Raw genomic sequence first — 16,890 nt, forward strand, 5'->3', positions numbered from 1 at the left:
CGGGCCCCGCCTACCTGTACACGCGCTCGAAATGGGCGGACTTTCCGAGCGGGAACAGTCCGCTCATTTCGAAAGTACAGCGGACAAGCCCACACACGGGCGGACTGTTCGCTCAAACACAGTTTCAGCGGACAGTTTTTCGGAATTTCCGAAAGACTTTGTCCGTCCAACTGTCCGCTGAAACTGTCCGCTGAAAGCCCACACACGAGCGGACTGTCCGCCCAAACACTGTTCAGCGGACAAGGTTGGGCGAACAGTCCGCCCGTGTGTACGCGGCCTGAGAGCAACAATTCTAAGTAGACCTCCTCTGTAACTCTAAGCTGGTAACCTGGAAAAAAATGTAAGCGTTGCCTATGGAGATTTTTAAGTACCAAAGTTTGGTGCCATTCCATGAGTGTGCGCAATTTTAAAGCATGACATGTTGAGTATTTATTTACTCGGCATAACATCATCTTTCACATTATATAAAAGAAGTGGGCTAACTTTACTGTTTTGTTATTTTTTAATTCATGAAACTGTTTTTTCTCAAAAAAAACACGTTTAAAAAATTGTTGCACAAATACGGTGTGACCTAAAAAGTAGCAATGACTACCATTTTATTCCCTAGTGTGTCTGCTAAAAAATATATATATATCATGTTTGTGGTATCTGAGTAATTTTCCAGCAAAGAAAAATATTTTTACATGTAGGAGAGGAGTGCCAAAATAGGCCCAGATTGGAAGTGGTTAAAAGACTTCACAGGTTATCAGTTTAGAATAAATCGTGAGCTCTGGCACTAGAATTATTGTTTTCACTTTGGCAATATCTCACATGTGTAGCACACCCCACATAGGAGCTGCAGATAAACAGGAATCCCCCACTCCTGCACAGTCAGGCACATCGGATCTTCACAGGCACAGAAAGTCAGAAAACAGTCCGTAGCTTTGGTTTTGTTGTTTATTACGGGGGTTAGCAACTTGGATGGGGATAGGGAGTTTATAGGATGACCACTTGACTTTAACAAGAACTTTAGGGACAACTGCCTAAATACAAACTCCTCTTCAACTTTTCTATTGCACACACTTTGTTCCTTTCTTGCACAACTTCTGCTGATTCCCAATGGAACTGACAGAATCCTTGTCAGTTTAGTAACAGCCCTTTACAGGCAGGCATTTACAATCGCTTAGAATAGCACATGTTGCGTGAAATAGTGTGTAAAAAAAAGTGTGCTATACCTAAAGCCACATTCTTTGTTTTAGTTCTGTATTAAATGGGGGGTGGCTAAAACCCCTGCTAGTTATTTTGGCATCTGTATCCACTTGACGAGATTTCTCCTTTACTTCCTGTCCTAAAGACACAATGGAAAATGAGAAGAAATCTCTTCAAAGTGCAGGGATACATATGCTTTCCTGGAAGTGACCCCAATTGAAGATATTTTTGTTCTAATCTGGTTCTTGTGACAACTTAACATGTAACATGTTCCTTTACTTTTAGTCACGATACACACAAAAGGTTGAGTTTCTCCATCAGGGACACAGGCACCAATAAAAACATTACATAGATTCTAATCCTTTTTTCACTCTATCCAAAGATTAAAAATTTGGCTTTACATACATGGCACATAAAATTCTTGATTTGACTGCAGAGATCATGTCAGGTGTCTCCACCTATATAACCCTTAAGATCCTACTCTAGTGTCTTAGCGACACGATATCCACACCAACAGTGGAGAAGACCAGACTGTGCTTGAGTCCACCCCCCTGTTGGTGAAAAAGATATTTACCTCAATTTATGACACCTAGCAGTGAACATGTTCACATTAAAAGGTTTCATTTTATAGGCAACACAATATAATATTATTATTTTTAAGCGATACTAACTGCCTGTTTATTGACTACAATGTTTTCATGGTTTAGATTCCTAAGAAGTGTAAGTGAAAATTTCCTAACCAGAGTGTTTATACACGCGGTCAGATTTTCCATAGGAAAATGTTCAATGGGAGCTTTTTATCGGAAATTCCAACCATGTGTAGGCTCCATAGGACATTTTCCATCGGAATTTCCGACACACAAAATTTGAGATCTGGATCTCAAATTTTCTGACAACAAAATCCATTGGCGGAAATCCCGATCGCGTGTACACAATTCCGACGCACAAAGTTCCACGCGTGTTCGGAATCAAGCAGAAGAGCCGCACTGGCTATTGAACTTCAATTTTCTCGGCTCTTCGTACGTCACTGCATTCTTGACGTTCGGAATTTCCGACAACATTGTGTGACCGTGTGTATGCAAGACAAGTTTAAGCCAACATCCATCAGAAAAAATCCCACGGATTTTGTTGTCGGAATGTGCGATGGTGTGTATGCAACATAAGAGACAAAGAGAAGAGTTCCAGTAGCACACTGCATTGTCAACCCCCTTGACTCCCTCAGCTGTATTTGCTCCATTGTCCTGAAGTTGTTCCTAATAGCATAGTACACAGCCTGTTACTGAGTTATATTTGGATTGTCTGATAGAAAGTTTCACATTTCATGCTTCAACAAGTTGTGGCAGTCTGGAAAATATTCTTTTGTTCTAACACATCAAGTGAAGTAAGATATGTATTTCTCTTTTCTAGAATGATGCTTTTAATTAATGATTTCAATAATGTTATTATGGTGGATTTGGTAAAATCTACATAAAAAAGAATTGTTGTCAAACTTTCAGATTGGCAGCCCTGAGCATCATGTCTGCAAAACTTCCAAAATCTCGGTTGACATCAGAAGAATTTAAATTTAGGGTTGGTCAAAAGGGGTTATGAACAGAGAGAATTATATTTTTGATCTTGTCTCAAGAGATACCGCAATCACAAAGTTGAAAATCAAGTCAATTCTGGCAATGATGAATAAGCCCTAGATATTTAAGTGTATCTTCTAGCCCCAGGGTAAATTCTTTTCTGAAGATTACTAAACTCCACCTGAGATTTAATCCATATGTAAAGTCAGTGGAGTTTCTTACGTTAATATTCTCAGTTCCTTCACTTTCAATATTGTGGATGGCTATCAGTTAGATGCACAAGTGTGAATTGTTATACTTACTTTAAACTTATTGTTCTATCAACTTCATACTTGTTAATAGAATATGTGAATACAAGTCATCCCACCGGATAACAATTTATTATGAATAATGCTTAGCAGCAAGTCAAAGGTTCAGAGAAACATTTCCAGAAGTTACAACCATAAGCTATGTATGTTGAGCTGATATAGAAGTTTAGAAAATCCAGGTAATACAGGTATGGAATGTATTATTTGAAATGTATGTCAATATTGTTTCATGCACAATAAGCCGACCAGTGCCACAGGTTGTCACTGCATTAATAAGCTCCAGTCAGTCACCCTGATTGATTTTGTGAGGTTTATAATAAAGAGCATTAAATTACAGCTCCAGGCAAAAAAGTAATATTAATCTGTAAACTGTTTGTGCGTTAAGGCTGAACTCCAGCCCTACCTTTTTTCCTACATTTGTAGCTAGAGCTCTCCTGTGTTGTATCTGATTACTTCCCTGCAAACTTACATCTCCATTATGCAACTATATGAAGCTGCGGCAGCTATTTTGAGTCCACCTCCATTTCTTGTGTGAATGACTTCATTATTATAAATCCCCTGTCTCCCTGATCCTTACTGCCATTGGTCTACATTGAAAGAACACATACCTGGTGTCACTTAGCCATGCAGGCATCTCCCAGTGGGGGGACAGACCTTAACTGTGCAATTTGTTAATCAGTGGAATTATTATACTCTATTAGATCAGCAGATTACACAGCTAAAATCTGCTACATCTAGTAGCCAATAGTGATGGGCCAAATACCCCTGTTTCGGTTCAACGCCAGCACTCCGATACATGGAGAAAGTTCAGGCCTGAACCCAGAACCCTATTAAAGTCTATGGGACCCGAACTAAAAAATGTAAATTTCCCATTTTTAAGGCTTATATGCAAGTTATTGGCCCTAAAAAGTGTATGGGGACCCGGGTACTGCCCTGGGGAGACATGTGTCAATGCAAAAAAAAAATGCAAATATTGTTTTCAAAGGAGCAGTGATTTTAGGCCTCATGTACACTGCAGCTGCCAAATGGACGTTTAGCATTTTTTGCAGCAGCCCCTGAACTCTCTTCAATGTTAACTTATGGGTACATGTATACACAGTCATTTATAGTAGTTTATAAGCATTTTAGGTTAGAAGCATTTTTTGAAAGCAGATAAATTGGGTTCAGCACTGTAGTTTCATGGCATTTGAAATGCCAAATGCTTGTAACAACATGTAAACATGGTAACCTGCGTTTATGGGCTTTTTTGTTTATAAAGGTTTTAAAAGGGAAAACGTTTCTGACCATGTACAATGTGGAAAAAACAGCCTTTCCAAAACCCTTGTAGGGGGGAGGAGAGGGGGAGAGAGAGAGAGAGAGAATTTATTTTTTTGCTGTGTGCATTTCAGAGGGTCTACTGAAGTTATATGTAAAAAAAAAACAATTGCTCATAAACGTGCATAAACGCGGCATGTAAAGTGGCAAAATGGATGTTTTTAACTGTCATTTACTAGCTGTCAAGTTTCCAGCATTCAGAAGAGGTTTCAAATGTCCTGTGTATATGAAGCCTAAATGATGCTTAACGTGCCTGGGGGGATCCCCTTAGTCTGCCTGTAAAGGGGCGCATCTGTGCCGTGTATAGAATTGCTGCAGCAAAACTAACATATATATATATATATATATATATATATATATAAACATTAATTTACATTTAATGACTTAACTGCTTGCCAACCAGCCGCCATCATTGTACTGCATCCCTTTAAGTGGAATAGCAGGCTGGAACGTGGAACGCTGGAACGCACCACTGTTGGCCCACACCCGCTGCATTGTGGGGGTGCCAATGCTCATGCAATCATGAGCACCAGAGGCAGATCGCAGGCACAAGAGGCAGAATAGGGACGTGCGTATGTAAACACACAAATCCCTGTTCTGTTCGCAGAGACAGATTGTGGCTTCCTAATAGCTAGGAATCAAGATCTGTCATTTACTCTAGGTCAGTCCCCTTCCTCCACAGTTAGAAACACACATAGGGAACACAATTAACCCCTTAATCGCCCCCTAGTGTTAACTCCTTCCCTGCCAGTGACATTTTTACAGTAATCAGTGCATTTTTATAGCACTGATCTCTGTATAAATGCCAATGGTCCGAAAAATGTGTCAAAGGTGTCCGATATGTCCGTCATAATGTCGCAGTCCTGATAAAAATCACAGATTGCCAACATTACCAGTTAAAAAAAAAAAAAAAAAATGCTACAAATCTATCCCCTATACTGTTGACGCTATAACTTTTGCGCAAACCAATTAATATACGCTTATTGTGATTTGTATTACCAAAAATATGCAGAAGAATACATATTGGCCTAAACTGAGAAAAAACTAGCTTTTTTTAAAAAAAAAACTGGGTATATTTATTAAAGAAAAAAGTACAAAATATTGTGTTTTTTTCAAAATTGGCGCTTTTTTTTGTTTATAGCAAAAAAAATAAAAACCGTAGAGATGATCAAATACCACCAAAAGAAAGCTCTATTTGTGAGGAAAAAAGGACGTCAATTTTGTTTGGGTGCAGCGCCGCATGGCTGCGCATTTGTCAGTTAAAGCTATGCAGTGCCGAATCGCAAAATATGGCCTGGTCATTCAGCAGCCAAATCTTCCGGGTCTGAAGTGGTTAAGGACCGAGCCTCTAAGATTTGATGTCTACAATAGTGATGGCCGAACGGTTCGCCCGGCGGTCGTTTCGCGGCGAATTTCGGCCGTTCGCGGTCCGCTCGTTCGCTCGCCTATTGCCGTCGTTCACCCCGGCGGACTTACGTGTTTAATGTGTAAAAGAACTTTGACCTATGATGACACATCCATCATGGGGTACAGGACAGCCAATTGAGACATGACAGCACATGGACACTTGGACATTCCCCCTAACCTATAAATACACCCGATCCGGTGGCCATTTTACATTCTTTCTTCTGTCACTATAGGGAAAGGTTGCTGTGTGGAGTAGGGAGAGATAAATCGCTAGCTATTTGGTACACAAAAGTTCTTTTCAGGACTGGTATAGGTGTTAGGTGTATATAGGTTTGCTGTGCTACTGATTGTTGCAGCAGCCTGAGTGTCTTTTGTCAGTTTAGAGAAAGGGACAGGACGGTGTGTGCTACAGGGAGAGTCAGATTAGTCATCATCATCATCATCATCATTAGCTGTTACTATCAGGTCCACAAAAGAGCTATTCCAGTAACCACTAATCGTTCCAGTCTCCTCTTTTTTGCCACTTTGTATAGGGACAGGAAGGAAGCAGTGTGTCAGGCAGTGAGGGTCAGTTTAAAGAGTTGCTGTTACTATTAGTTCCACAAAGGTTCTTTTCAGGACTGGTATCAGTGGTATGGTAATAGGCTTGTACACGTATAATATTCTTTCTTCCAAATATAGAAAGAATATTATACTTGACTGCTGCCCTTCTGCTGCAGTCTGCTAATCATTCACAACTCACTTGTTCCACAAAGCTCTTTATCAGGACTGGTAACTTGGTCTGTGTAGGGTGCTACAGTACATAGGGTTGAGTGAGGTACAGTCTGCTGTTCTGTAAGGACCGCTATCGGTCCACAATAGATAGGGTTGAGGTGCACCACTGCTGACCGCTGCCCTATACTGCAGCAGTCCTTCATTGGTATAGGGACTGACGTACAGTCTGCTAATCACTAACACACAACCTGCTTGGTCCACAAAAGTTCTTATAAGGACTGGTAACTTGGTCTAGGGTGCTACAGTACATAGGGTTGAGTGCGGTACAGTCTGCTGTTCTGTAAGGACCGCTATCGGTCCACAATAGATAGGGTTGAGGTGCACCACTGCTGACCGCTGCCCTATACTGCAGCAGTCCTTCATTGGTATAGGGACTGACGTACAGTCTGCTAATCACTAACACACAACCTGCTTGGTCCACAAAAGTTCTTATAAGGACTGGTAACTTGGTCTAGGGTGCTACAGTACATAGGGTTGAGTGAGGTACAGTCTGCTATTCTATAAGGACTGTTATCGGTCCACAATACATAGGGTTGAGGTGCACTACCTTCTTTCTTCATTTGGCTCACTTCCTTGTCCCAAAAAAGCACACCGTACTATATGCCCCTACCCTCCTCTTTGAAGAGGTTGAGCGGTGTCATATTTCTACTGGGGCTGCTTATGATATCCCTGTGCTGTGCTGACTTCCTCCTGGGGGTTCTTATTATGAGAGGATCACACCATCCCTGTGCTGTGCTGACTTCCTCCTGGGGGTTCTTATTATGAGGGGATCACACCATCCCTGTGCTGTGCTGAGTTTCTCCTGGGCCTGCTTATTATGAGGGGATCACACCATCCCTGTGCTGTGCTGACTTCCTCCTGGGGGTTCTTATTATGAGGGGATCACACCATCCCTGTGCTGTGCTGAGTTTCTCCTGGGCCTGCTTATTATGAGGGGATCACACCATCCCTGTGCTGTGCTGACTTCCTCCTGGGGGTTCTTATTATGAGGGGATCACACCATCCCTGTGCTGTGCTGACTTACTCCTGGGGGTTCTTTTTATGAGGGGATCACACCATCCCTGTGTTGTGCTGAGTTTCTCCTGGGCCTGCTTATTATGAGGGGATCACACCATCCCTGTGCTGTGCTGACTTCCTCCTGGGGGTTCTTATTATGAGGGGATCACACCATCCCTGTGCTGTGCTGACTTCCTCCTGGGGGTTCTTATTATGAGGGGATCACACCATCCCTGTGCTGTGCTGAGTTTCTCCTGGGCCTGCTTATTATGAGGGGATCACACCATCCCTGTGCTGTGCTGACTTCCTCCTGGGGGTTCTTATTATGAGGGGATCACACCATCCCTGTGCTGTGCTGAGTTTCTCCTGGGCCTGCTTATTATGAGGGGATCACACCATCCCTGTGCTGTGCTGACTTCCTCCTGGGGGTTCTTATTATGAGGGGATCACACCATCCCTGTGCTGTGCTGAGTTTCTCCTGGGCCTGCTTATTATGAGGGGATCACACCATCCCTGTGCTGTGCTGACTTCCTCCTGGGGCTGCTTATGGTGCTGCTGTCAGTACTGTATATCACGGTGCTGGTGTGAGTGCTTAATGTCACGGTGCTGCTGTCAGTGCTGTATATCACGGTGCTGATGTCAGTGCTTAATGTCACGCTTCTGATGTCAGTACTCTCTATCACGGTGCTGCTGTCAGTGCTGTATATCACTGTGCTAATGTCAGTGCTGTATGTCACGCTTCTGATGTCAGTGCTCTCTATCACGGTGCTGCTGTCAGTGCTGTATATCACGGTGCTGATGTCAGTGCTGTATGTCACGCTTCTGATGTCAGTGCTCTCTATCACGGTGCTGCTGTCAGTGCTGTATATCACAGTGCTGATGTCAGTGCTGTATGTCACGCTGCTGATGTCAGTGCTCTCTATCACGGTGCTGCTGTCAGTGCTGTATATCACGGTGCTGATGTCAGTGCTGTATGTCACGCTTCTGATGTCAGTGCCCTCTATCACGGTGCTGCTGTCAGTGCTGTATATCACGGTGCTGATGTCAGTGCTTAATGTCACGCTTCTGATGTCAGTACTCTCTATCACGGTGCTGCTGTCAGTGCTGTATATCACGGTGCTGATGTCAGTGCTTTATGTCACGCTGCTGATGTCAGTACCCTCTATCACGGTGCTGTTGTCAGATGCCTCTATCACGGTGCATGTGTCATTGCTGTATGTCACGCTGCTGGTGATCATCTCCTGCACCCTCTTCTTTGCCTACCCTGGTCCCTGACCTTCCCTCTCCTCCATTGCCTTCATGCGCTCCACTGTCCTGAATTGTCAGAACAATTTCCCATATAAAAAAAGAATGCTTGTAGTTATCGATCCCAAATTCACCTCATACATGTGTTATGTCATTGGCCATGTGGTGGGACTATGTTTTCCCAGCTAATAATTATCTTGTGGCTGCAAATTTGACCTAAAGGTTGGCGAAGTTTGCCTCCCATTGAAGTCAATGGGGCCCGCCGCGAACGTTCGGTTTCGCGAACGGTCGGCCTCGTTCGCGGTCCGCGTTCGCGAAACGTCCCGTCGGAAGTTCGTCCATCACTAGTCTACAAGTTGAAAACGTTTTTTTTGCTAGAAAATTACTTAGAACCCCCAAACATTCTATATATATATATATATATATATATATATATATATATATATATATATATATATATATATATATATATATATATATATATATATATATATATATATATATATATATATATTTTTTATATATATATATATTTTTTTCTAATATCATAGAGAATAAAATGGCGGTCATTGCAATACTTTCTATCACACCTTATTTGCACAGTGGTCTTACAAGTGCACTTTTTTTGGAAAAAATACACTTTTTTGAATTAGAAAATAAGACAACAGTAAAGTTAGCCCATTTTTTTTATATTGTGAAAAATAATGTTATGCCGAGTAAATTGATACCCAACATTTCATGCTTCAAAATTGCACTTGCTTGTGGAATGGCGACAAACTGCATGTTTGCATGTTTTGAGTTACAGAGGAGGTCTAGGGCTAGAATTATTATAAACATCTCTTGTAAGAGAAAAAAAGCAGTGCCTCTTAAATATGAGATCTAGGGTAAAAAAGACCTCAGATCTCATATTTACACTAAAATGCAATAAAAAAATGTAATGTAATTTAAAAAAGCAAAAAAAATGTTGCTTTAAGAGCTATGGGCAGAAGTGACGTTTTGACGTCGCTTCAGCCCTACAATGTTTTGGAGACAGATGGGGGCCATCTTCCCTCACTCATCTCAATACCAAGCCAGGGAAAGGAACCGATCACCCCCGCCACTACCGACGGCTCCAGTTATCGGCGGAAGGCACCAGAGAGCAGCGGGAGGAGGGCCCCCTCCCACCGCTGATAAAAGTGATCTCACAGCGAATCCACCGTGGAGACCACTTTTATCTGAAACCAGACCGCTCACTGAAGAAGAGGATACCAGAGTTATGGTAAATAGCTTCTGCAAAAACGTTATCCCTCTTCAAAGTCCCAACCTATATATCAGCGTGAGCCAGTCTGGAAGTGGTTACATTTATTTTCCCTGCAAGCTTTCTTTTTTTTTGTAAACAACATCTTGGGGAGCCAGTCTGTATGATGAGGCCCCATTTTAGTGCATGTGCTTCCCCACTGACAGCTGAATGATAAAAAAACACATTGCAATATCAATTTATGAAAAGAAATGGCATGGGGGTCCCCCCAATCCATACTAAGGCCTTTGGGTCTGGTATGGAATTTTGGGGAACCCCACACCAAAATGTATAATACAATGGTGTGGGGCACCACTAACCCAGCATTCACCCCTTAAATTCTATACAGACCCAAAGGACCTGATTGAGGGGACCCCAATGCTGTTTTTTTCACATTAGTCTTTTCATTCAGCTGTCAGCGGGGAAGCCTGCTGACAGCTGATGACTCATCCATTGTTAAGGCGGCTGGCTTTCCAGGTACACTCCTTTACAACTAGCTATTCACTGTGCTTTATCCAGCTGAGCGCCCTGCAAATTTGAGTGTTCAGCGAACACCCGAACGGGTGCTGTTCGGAGTGGAACTGATGCTCCGCCTGAACAGTTCGCCCATCTCTAGTAGCCAGCAGGGAGGAGCTTCCACATCCAAAGTAATGCTGGGAATGTGTTCTTTCATATAACGGTTGCCAGAACAGAAGTAAGGTGACTGGGGCCTATCCATTAGGTGGCTAACATTTACATAAAACCCTCCTGAAAGCAATCATACTGCTTTGGAGGGCTTTTGAAAGAAGATCTAAGGCAGGATGCTGTTACATTTTACTGAAGCCTTCCATCCCCTTCCATCCACCAAACTCTATCTTACTGCAGAGCAAAGCCCAACAGAAAGATCTAGTGATGATGCCACTGGGTCTCATAAGAGGTAGTTCTTGGAAACAAAATTATTTGATTAAAACACTTTGAGTGCATGTTGATGGGGGAGAGAGGAACAAGGGAAGGTGTTATATATCATACGGTACATTTCACTTTGGTTATAAAGCTTATGTAAACTTTGCATGGGTATCTGCATTTAAAAGAATCATGACAAAAAACATTTTTTGAATAAATAGTGGTCACATGACCACTTCTGTATACAGGCGCTTGGAGCTTTAAGGGCTGTGGGTGAAGTCTTCTTCTGCATGGCTCTATCTACCTATACCACAGCTACCATTCTGGTATCTTGCAGTGTTGACAAAAGTCCTTCCTACAGAATCTTTCAATCAAAGTGTTTGAACTGGGAGTTGTAGCTAGCTGTAATATCACAGGCTAAGCTAGGTTGCTGAAACGCTGTGTATGACAGTTCTGTAGCCTGTAGCCAGCTTGTGTTGGTGTGCACAGTATGCTAATAATGCTGCTACCGTAGTCAGCCATTTTGAACAATCTTCTTCTTGATTGGGGGTCCTGTAATATATGAGTGAAATTTTTTGTTTTATTTAAGGTATTTATTCCAGAACAAAAATATTTATTTCTTTACCAGTCTTTAGAGTGTATCCATCTTCAGTCTGAGATGAGACCAAACAAGACTGAGGCTTTCAGGATGAGGGCATTGTTCCAAAAGCATAACACAGGACCATAGAAGTGAAGAGCAACATGGAAGAGTAATTTTGTAGCCGTTTGTAAACAGTTCTTACAAGTTTAGAAGAATTGACTTATGCACTTATTTCAGATTAAGCTGTGCTTTCTGCACCTCTCCTGCAGTTTTGGCATAACCCCTCAGTAGCCATCAATCATTCAGTCATTGGGGGATAGCTCTGAAATGATGAGATAACACCAAGATGGCTTCCTCTACACATAGGCACAGTCCAGAACAAGGCATAGTAAGTCAATAATGGTGAAAATATCAGCTGCAAGGACCCTATGGGCAATAATGGTGACTCGTCCCTTATGCTCTGCTCATCCTTTTTGGGTATAGCTTTTACAGTTCACATCATCTTTATAGTTGTACTATAGTCCATGGTGCTGAATAAATGAGTGCAGCTTTAGCCAGTTATTGAATATTGCAATCTATGTAATAAATGGCACCCCAATTTTTTTTCCTTCTGTTTAATGACAAAGCTATGAAGCGGTGCCAGGTGTATTTTATCCACTTACTGTAGACCATACCAGAAACCTAACACACTTTTTCCTGCAGACAAGGCTTTCTAGGTTTGATTTATATTCATACACATTTAAACTATAAAAAACAACTGGGTTTTCACAGACTGAAGCAGGTTATATTCAATGGAAGTCTATCTCTCATTGCAGAAACAATAAGGTCTGACTCACTCCAGCACTACAGGTTTAAACAGTAAACATATTAAAAATAGATATTTCATGTTTGATTTTGTAATCAATTATTTGCTTTGCAGCATCTCATTCTTCACAAGACACGGTGTAGAATTCCTTTGCACCACTGTGACATTTAAAATCAAAGGAAAGTGTTAAATCTGCATCAAGTCTTCAAGGATTAAACTCTGTCAACACTGCAAATGGCCACCAGGCAAGATGCTCAGAGTAATCAGAATAAGATTGGAGCATGTCTACATGAATCAATCATTGTTTGACAGATCACTGGATATCCCTGCTGTGACTATGGACAGCTGACCAACTCTCTGTTTCAGCTGAGCCACCACATTACAGTGTTTAATGTATGATGCGGGTGGCTTTTCTATGATGACCTTAATAGTCAATCAGCTGATCTTTGAAAAAGGATAGTATCTGACAGTTACAGTAAATTGCCCACATTTTCTACCCTGAAATGATGTGCTGTGCTACTGGAAATTACTATTTCCTGGCTCCAAACAGAAATGCAACAAATCAAAACATTAACTGCAAAAGACTAAGCGTGTCTTTTAAAATACTTGGATAGTATTCAAAAGAACATCAGTGTTGGTTTGCAGCAAGTGGGAATTAAATTACAGTGACTTTCATTCATAGAAGAATTTTATTGAAAGAAAGATAGATAGATAGATAGATAGATAGATAGATAGATAGATAGATAGATAGATAGATAGATAGATAGATAGATAGATAGATAGATAAATCTTTCTATAAATGTGCTATATGCATGTGTATATGTAGTTAAAGTGGAAGTATACCCTCCTATCGCTTTCAGCCAAGGAAGCTGCCATCTTGGCCTTTGTTTAATCCTCAACTGTCACGATGCTGCACATGTGATCAGTTATGACGCCAGCCATTGAAGGGTTTGACAGTTTGGTTGAGAGAACAACCAATGTGACTGTTAGCATTTCCAGCATGCCGGGAATGTAACAGTTTTTTTAAACTATTAAACCGATGGGTTTACTTCCGCTTTAAAGTGGTTGTAAAGGTTTTTTATCCTAATACATTCTATGCTTGAAGGTAAAAAGCCTTCAGTGTGCAGCTCCCCCATCGCCCCCCCCCCGTAATACTTACCTAAGCCCGATCTCGATCCAGCGATGTGACCTGAGGCTCTTCCGGGTCTCGCCCTTCTGATTGGCTAAGATGCAACAGCAGGAGCAATTGGCCTCCACTCCTGTCAATCACAGCCAGTGAGGTGGGAGCAGGGGGTGGGGCTGAACCACGCTCCCTCTGTGTCTGATGGACACAGAGAGCTGGATCGGGAGAGAACATGCACAAGTGCCCCACAGAAAGCAACTTGCTGCGGGGGCACTCGGCAAGGGGAAGGGCCCAGATCGCCAGCAGAGGAACAGAGAAGTGGAGAATCGGGGCTACTCTGTGCAAAACCACTGCACAGAGCAGAAAAGTATTACATGTTTGTTATTTTATTTATTTTTAATAAAAAAATTACATTACAATCACTTTAACATATACAGTAAGTAAAAAACTTTCCTAGAAAAGCCAATATTTTATTTGTTACACATACAAACCTAAAAGCCAGAAGATATTTAGACACTCACACAGCAGACAACAGAATAGAGGGATGTGAACAAAAGTGGACCGCTTTTCTATCTACTACCCTTTACAGAATGTTAATGTTAGCCATATTTCAAGACATTTTCAAGATTTTATATCTGCATCTTTTGCCATGAAGTTCTTGGTGCTGGCACTTCCTGTTATAGGGTGACAACTCTCTGTTCCTGCCTCTCCAATATTCTCTTGTGTTGTCACTCTGTAATATGCTCTTACAATGAAGACTACTGGGGTCCTTGCTAAAGAAAATGTCACACAAGGCTTATATGGTGAATTAATGGCTCTGGGACAATAGCTGCACCCTGGATAGTTACTGTCTACGTCTTTCACAAATCAAAAACAGATCCCATTTAAAACATTTTCTCATCTCAGTTGGACCCAGAGGTTCAAATCAACTGACTGCTTTAATGACAACAATTATGAAGTTATCAGCAGCTTTTACCATTTCCCCACAATCAACTGAACTAATACAGACACCGCTGATATGGAAAATATCAGTTTTAATAAGGATTCTAATGTAACATAGTTAAAAGATGGAGCTAAAATCCCACAAATAAAAATGTTTGCCTAAAAACTAGTTTAGGCTTTATATAGCATAAATTCTCTTACAAAGTGGCAACATACAAACATGATTATACCATTTGTCCTTTGTATAGTATTCAAAATGTAGAGTTAAACAAATTGGTCATTATACGCAATAGCTAATCAAAGTTTTGAAGCTACACTTTATAATAAGCATTATATGGAGACATTTGTTAAACCATGAGTTTAGCAATATATTCATTCAATCATTCTGTAGAGATCAGACCAATTATTGTTTTAGCATAAAAAATGACATATCACTTTTAATCTAGGTAAACTTTACACCATCAAAAAACACACATGCTTTCAAACGTACTGTATAATCAGCAATGCAGGATATGAACATGTGCATGGAATAATGGAATATATCCTGTGTTCTCCATATGACTATCTTTTTCATTTTTTAAATAAATAAACTTTCCTATACATGGTGTTAAATGGAACAAACTCATGTAGCGAGTTCAAAAGTCATTTCAATGAATTAAATTTCTATTATCAACAACGCCTCAATTTATTTGTCTTACATATTTTGACAAGGAAAGGCTGACTAAGATAAACAATTTAGAATATCAGACTGATATTTCTTCAACAGAATAGAGCCATGGCGGCTTCGGGACCCTGGGGGTGATGTGCAAACAATGTTACTGGCAAAAACCTAAAACAAAACTATGACGGGTCAAACATCTCCAAGGGACCACCATAATAGGTTTGTTTTTTGTTGGAATGAAGAAAATAATGTATTTGCTACCAACTGTATATTCGTATACAGTATTTTCACATTTTTTACACAGTAAAATATATAATATTGTTTTTTAATTGATTGTTCCATGCAGTATACCTCCAATGTCACTAAATACAATAGTAGACATGACATATGGATTGTATTATTATTATTAATTCCTGGTGCTTATATAGTGCCATCAATTTACACAGTACTTTACATATATATTATACATTAACATCAGTCCCTGCCCTGAAGAAGCTTACAATCTGAGGTCCCTAATGCCTAGGACGCATGGGCTGAATGTCTGGTGACATTGGCTGGTCAATACAAACCTGGCGACATTAGGCCCACGTTTAGCGCAGCCAGTCCAACAGAAACCGGATGTTTGGCTGGCATCTGTCTGACGAGCATGCAGGAAAACCAGCAGCCAACTAGCACCTGATCCATGCTCTCAGCCAATGTTGGTGAGAGCTGGCCAGAGTGTTCTGGTAGGGGGGCCACCCCCTGTCAGAACGCAACAGCTTAGAGGGGTAGATCGCTGTACTGACTTCAGATCCTTAGTACAGCAGCTCAGAGCGGAACTGTCAGTTTTTTTTTTTGTTCAACCCACTGGGTTGTAAGAAAAAAAACTATTAGTATGTACCAGGCTTAACTCACAATTTTCCATACAAGGGCCAATTTAGACAGGAGCCAATTAACCTACCAGCATGTCTTTGGAGTGTGGGAGAAAACCAGTGTACCTAGATGAAACCCACACAGGCATAGGGAGAACATGCAAACACCATGCAGGTAGTGCCATGGTTGGGATTGAAACTGGCTACCCAAGTGGTAATCCATCTTCTAATTATCTTCAGTAATAGACCATTTGGGATATGATGTGACCTTGGAAAATTTCCCCAATGTTATTTTAATATACAGTATATTGTCCTCCAATATACGACCCCTTATCTCCCTACAGATGACAAGAATTTAATAACAAATTAGACTTCAATAGGGGTTTTTCCTACAAAGTCTGCAAACTTTGAGCTTCCAAGCAGATTCACTCATCCCTAGTGGTGAGTAACTAGTGCCCTGTACACACGTTTGGACTTTCCAATGGAAAATGTGTGATCAGATCATGTTTTCAGAAAATCCAATCGTGTGTGGGCTCCATCTGACTTTTTCCGTCGGAATTTCAGACACACAAAATTTGAGAGCAGGATCTAAAAATCTGATCCTTTAAATTCTGTTTGTGTGTAGACAATTCCGACTGACATTTTTCCAACCACTTTGTCCGACCGTGTGTATGCAAGACAAGTTTGGCACAAAATCCGTCAGAAAAAAATCCAATGGATTTTGTTGTCTTAATGTCCGACCCTGTGTACAAGGCATAACAGTTGTGTAACAACAAATACTATTATGAATAGTATTATGCATGGAATTAAAATACTACATTGTCTTTCCCCTACCATTAAATTAACTGAGCAGTCTTCATTTATTTTATTTTTTTCCGTGTCTTATTGTTTTATCGCCATAAAAGATAAGTAGCTGTTCCTCCTTTGTTTTGTTTTTTGTTCTTTTTTTATAGAGCACGTTTCATTGATATTT

Source organism: Lithobates pipiens, unplaced genomic scaffold, assembly GCF_037356315.1.
Source record: "Lithobates pipiens isolate NorthernLeopardFrog02 unplaced genomic scaffold, aLitPip1_a1.2 Scaffold_3, whole genome shotgun sequence".
NCBI classification, from domain to species: domain Eukaryota; kingdom Metazoa; phylum Chordata; class Amphibia; order Anura; family Ranidae; genus Lithobates; species Lithobates pipiens.